This window comes from Miniopterus schreibersii (assembly GCF_964146895.1).
Source record: "Miniopterus schreibersii genome assembly, chromosome: X".
In the NCBI taxonomy this organism is placed as follows: domain Eukaryota; kingdom Metazoa; phylum Chordata; class Mammalia; order Chiroptera; family Miniopteridae; genus Miniopterus; species Miniopterus schreibersii.
This window is the reverse complement of record NC_138104.1, coordinates 95,947,267-95,953,266: the sequence shown is the minus strand read 5'-3', so window position 1 is coordinate 95,953,266 and position 6,000 is coordinate 95,947,267.

Below are 6,000 nucleotides of genomic sequence, written 5' to 3'. Positions count from 1 at the left end.
GTTAGAATGAGGCTGAGAGGTTTCCTGGAATGTGGGACTTACAGTGCTAAAAGCAGGAGAGTTCTGAACACACTGGAATGAGTTGGTCACCCTTAAAAGAAGGAATATTTATGCACCAGCTCCACATACTTCATTGGTTAAAGACTGATTCCAGGGGTAACTTTCTGGCACTTACAGGTTACCATCCATGTAGACTGACCAATCACCTATGACCAGAGAGTTACAGGGATTTACACTAAGTAGCATTTGACTTTTATAGGTGAGTGCAAGAAGATATGGGTGGGGCACCAACAGCATCTACTACAGCTCTTACTATTACCCAACTCCTTCTGCAACACCCTTCCCCCACTCCTGGAGTATTTGGTATAGGGTGGTAGAAACTTGGGATAAGAAATACCGCCTTTTAAACTGGCTCTCTTTTTCTATTGATTTAGAAAACAGGGGTGCACTTGCATTTTTTAATGATCGATGATAAAATTCCCCTAAGCCTCAGTTTCCTCACCTGTAAACCAAGATGAGGATTGGATGATCTCTCAAAGACCCTTTCTAACTGTATACATTTCTTACTTAAGCATTAATTGAAATTATTTGATACTTTTGTAAATGTACTTTCAGGTTCACCATGTTACAAAATATAGAGTACATTCATTGTTTAATCAGAATGTGTGTCCACTGCTGGGGAATTCAAAGAATTCTGTCACCCTTGAAAAGTAAATCATAGTCATCAGTGTCTTCTGCAATTAAGGCTATTACAGAGAGTACAATATAATTTACATCTGCAAACTCCGAACTAACTAAAGTAATGGGATGTCAACGTTCATAAAGTATCCAGTGAAGGCACTTTTGTTGAAACAGCAGTAATATAAATAAGGGTGTGGAAGGTCTGTGTGTCAGACCAAAAGAGTTGTAGAGCTGCTATTGACAGTGTGAGCTAGCTAATCGAGGATGGAAAGTGAGCCAACCAAGTAAATATTCTTATTTCAAGAAATGGTTCAGCAATATCTTTCCTGAAGTGGACCAAAAAAATGTTTGAGTAATAGACCATTTATTCTTATTCTATTCCTATACTCCCAGCCCTTGGCCCACTCACTGCCTTAGCAAAGATTCAAGTATGCCTCTATGTTTTCTGATCATACTCTGGGGTAGTATAATGTGAAAAACAAGTAATTCTGAAAGTTATTTTTATTGTAGCAACTAAGAACTCAAATAATATATCTTTGTATTTCATTTTTTCCTATTACTTTCTATATCAGTTAGGAATGCTTTTAGGTGCAAGTGACAAAACATTCATCTAATAATATCTAATATCATGATAATATATGTTGTATATTCAGTCAGAAGTGTGTGACCAGTTACGCCACTCAGTGATGTCGTCAAGGTCTCGGGTCTTCCCTGGCTTCATCTGCCCTGTTATCTTTAGTGTATTCAGTGATGTCTCCTCTCATTGCAGCATGGCTGGCTCAGCTTTGTATGACACCGTCCTAAGCAAGAAACCTGGAAAGTGGTAGAAAAGGAGGCTTTTTCTCTAATAATCTCTCTTTCAGAGAAAGAGGGGTTTTCCTAGAAAGCCCAGCAGATTTCTCTTTATGTGTCATTGATCAGAACAGGTCCATATGCTCACTCGTAGAACAATTACTGGTAAAGGGGTAAGGAAATTCCACGTTTGTCTGAGATTAATCACAATTCATTCCCTGGGGTAGATACTGTCATACTCTAAATTTCAAATGGTTAAAAACATGCCTCTTATCAAGCTTAAAGTGAACACATGTCAAAGGTAACTCCTTAATGAGGGAGCCATCAAAACAGTAAAACTGGTTCAAAGTTGGTTAGGAGAAAGTGATAGATGGGGTCAAGGAAAGAAATAATGTTGAAATGCAATTGCTAAATTAGTTATAAAATTTATTAATATCCTAAAGAACTATAAAACTAACCTTAGAAGTTATCTTTTTTATTAGACAGAAATTCCTTGCAACTTATTAATGCTCTACAAATCAATATCTATTTTTACAGAGCCAAGATTTAATTGTAACTCAAATAAATGTACATTTCCCTAAAGAATTAGGTACTTTTTGGTTGAGCCTATTAGACAGCGAAAGACAGGCAGTCATTATTTTCCTTTTTTTCCAAGTTTGGGATACTATTTCTTAACAGCACATAGCTAAAAGAATCCAACTGTGAGGTTTTCTTAGCAAAAATGGAGGATGTGTTTCTTGGGAAGGCAATCAATAGCATCTGCCACAAATCTCTTATTTCAAATGACTAAATATCATCAGGTGGTTTTAATAGTTTTTCTCTAATATTGCTTTTAACATGGACAACGATGTCAATCCCTCTCTAGCTGTTATCATGATATCTTCTATTTTTAGTATTATTAGAGTATTATATTTTGAGTAGTATTTCAGTGTCACCAGGAGTAATTTTTATTGGCATTTCAATCTAGGTTGTAATTTTGGATGGACATGCTGATTTCTTTACTCAGCTTCCTTGAAAGTAAAGCATTATCACTGATGAAATGATTATGACAACAGGAGGCATTTCTTGATTTTCATTAGAGCATGTTTTCCATTTTGACTTATTTTCTTTGAAGATGACCCTTAAAATTTATCTCCAAGAAGAGATTGCTTTTTTCTCTCCACAAGCTCATCTATGGGTAACTAAATCCCAATGACACTGAAGTTTCCCAGTGACTTGTTCTGTGAAGGCTTGTTTTGTTTTTCTTTCATTATTTCTTTTCCCTACTGACTCAGTAAAGCCAAATCTAGGCCTGTATTTAAAGACTACCTGTGAATTCCACAGTGACCATGTTGATCTTAGGGAACAACAAAACTTGCCTCCAGTTTCAAATGGCTCAAGCAGAACTGGAATACTAGTTATAAGAAACCAATGCTGTCATATATTCCATTTAGGATAAGATCCACTGTTAAGGAATTTGTCTTACGGTGAAGCTTAGAATTAGCAGCTGCTTATGATGAAACAGGTGACTCTCCCTCTCTCTAGTAATTTCACTTGCAAGTGAGCCATGCCACATGGGTTCTATAGAAGCATGTGAGAAACGTGTGCTTAGTGTTCCTTCTATGGCACCTCTTAAGTCTGCCATTCTATTTTTGTGGCTTAACAAAGAAGATTCTAACAAAGAAGATTCTAATAAATGAGAATTAAAATCTTGTTTCAAACACCCAAAACCAGTTAGACAACATTTGGGGGAGGGAAACATGGATGGTGACTCTTTCCTAAAATCATATTTCTATATTCACAAGTGAGGTAGGCTTCTTTTCAATGGAAGGAAGAGCTAGAAAAATTTCTGCCTTTAAGGAAATTCTTCCTGAGGATGTTTATTGTGTCATTTCTGGTTGCGCTTTCCTGATTAGACCAGGTGACTATTGTGTCAAGAGAAATGTAAAGAATAAAATTGGAAAGGATTTAGGATAATCTCAGCAGGTGTGACACTAAAGGAGGGAGCTTACCGGAGAAATAGTTTCTTGACTGGCCAATATGAAGAGAAATGGACGTTTAATCTTTCAAGGTTTGATTTCTTTTTTCTTAGTTATAAATATGAAAAACAAATATTGAAGAAACTTAAAACTCTCCTTTATATCAACCTTTTTATTTTGGTTTTCTATTGTTTTCCCTTAAGAAATGCATTATTTAAAAGAAAGTATTAATTTGATGTGAAGTGTGGGGAAAGGATCAATTTTAATAACCTTCTTTTATAAACAACATCATAAAATAACAATGTCTCTCCTGCCTTCATATTACATTACTTATCAAAATATTGCTTTTATTTTTTCCAGGTCTCTTTATGGTCCCATATGTACATATAGACACTTTGTGTTAGACTGCATGTCAAAGATAGAGTTTGTATTCTACTTTCTTCATTTGATACTGTATCATGTCACAATTATTTTAATTGGCAGTCTTACTATCTGGTAACTTGCATAATAGTTTATTTGACCATTTGTTAGACATTTATGATCTTAACTAATATTTAATGCTGCAGTAAAAACTCATACATGAAGTGTTTTTCTATTTAATAGTATTTGTTATTTAGCAGATGTATTAGGATAGTCTGGGTTATGTTTCAGTAACAAATTGACCACCTAACATCAGTGGCTTAATGCAATAATGTCTTGTTTCTTGTTTATGCTACATATTCATCATGGATCAATGTGGAAAAGGTCACACCGTCCTTAGGGACCCAGTCTGATAGAGTTATCACAGTGTTGTAGCTGCCATCTAGAACATGTGTCTAGCTCAATTATCATGGCAAAGGAAGAGATGCTTTCACTGCTTCTATCAGGGAGTGACACATGTCCCTTTGTTCACAACCCATCAACCAAAGCTAATCTGTAAGGGAGTTGGGAAATAGAATGGAGCAAATAGAATATTTGGAGAACATTACAGATTCTTCAAAATAAGGGGTTTTGGACAGGGAAGATTATTTTCTTTCAATGAATTCCTGATTTGTTGGAACTGCTTATTCAAACAAAGGAGACATATATGTACTTTTGGAAACTTGTTTGCAAAGTGCTTTACAAAGAGATGTTTGTTTTTTGGGGTGGCTGGTGGTATAGAGAGTTAGTAAAGAGCATGGACTGTTTCTTTGTGATTTTATCAAATAGGTTTTATTTATATGATACACCATCTGGGTGTCTGATATTGAACAAATGTTAATGTTCTTTTTATTTTTGTGGTACTAATAAACATATTTTAAAACATTTTTGAGAGCATTTTATGTAGTTTCACTCTGCCAAATGCTATGGTATACAAAACTGATGGTTCTGATCTAAAAGGAATATATCTTAGAGCTATGGAGATAAATATGTATGTACATAGATAACTATTATTAACAGTAGGATAGGATAAAGGTCAAAAGTAAAGAAGAAATGTATGGCTCTGAGAACATAAGAATAAGCCAATTTCACCTGGGTGTTTGGGAAATCTTCAGGGAGGAGAGGTTTTTGAATTGGGCCTTGAAGTGTAGGGAAGGCTTCAGTTGGTGAGGCAGGAAGAAGAACATTATAGAAAAAGGGCACAAAATGAGTCAAGACATGGAGAGGAAGAAAGGACCTTTTGTTTTTATGCTCTTCTATAGGCATTAGGAAGACAAGAGAGGATTTCGAGTGGGATAGTGACATAATTTGATTAGTGTTCCAGCCATATGGAGGGTGGATTAGATGGGAGAGGATGGGATAAGAGAACCTACTTGGAAGGCACTTGTAATGATCCAAGAGAGAAGGGTGAGAGGAAGACAGGTTTGTCAGCACTGGTTAAAGTATTAGTATTGGCAACGTAAAAGGCATGGCTCTGACTATGATTTGGTGTAAGAAGCAGAAGATGGATGAAGAAGAAGACAGATTATGAGACAAAGCTTGTTGGGTAAATTCCATTTGCTTAGAGAGATAAGAAACTGTTGAGAGTAAGAGGATTGGTTGGAGACTTGAGGAAACCATTAAAAGTTTGGAACTGCAATTTCGGAGAATGGGCTAGAGACATTGCTAGGGATGAGTGAACAGCTGGTCAAGAAGCTGAAGGAGGAAGTTGGTAGTACCAGGTATGGGTCGAGCAAACAGGCATCTCAGGCACTGTTGGTGAGAGTGGAAAATGGCAGAATATCCTTGGAGGACAATTTTATATTTACCTATTGAAATTTAAGCAGTGTATTTACTTTGATGCAGAAGTTCCTCTTGCATGAATTTATCATGTATAAATAATTCTGCAGAATTATTCCACAGAAATCAATGTATGAGATTGTTCATTAAAGAATTATTTAAAACAGCCCTGGCCAGCATGACTCGGTGGTTAGAGCATCGGCCTGTGCACCAGAGGGTCATGGATTTGATTTCCAGTCAAAGGCATGTACCTGGGTTGCAGGTCCGATCTCTGCCCCATGTTGGGGCAAGAGTGGGAGGCAACCAATTGATGTATCTCTGCCACATTGATGTCTCTCTCTCTCTCCCTTCCTGCTCCCTTACACTCGATCTAAAAATCAATGGAAAAAGA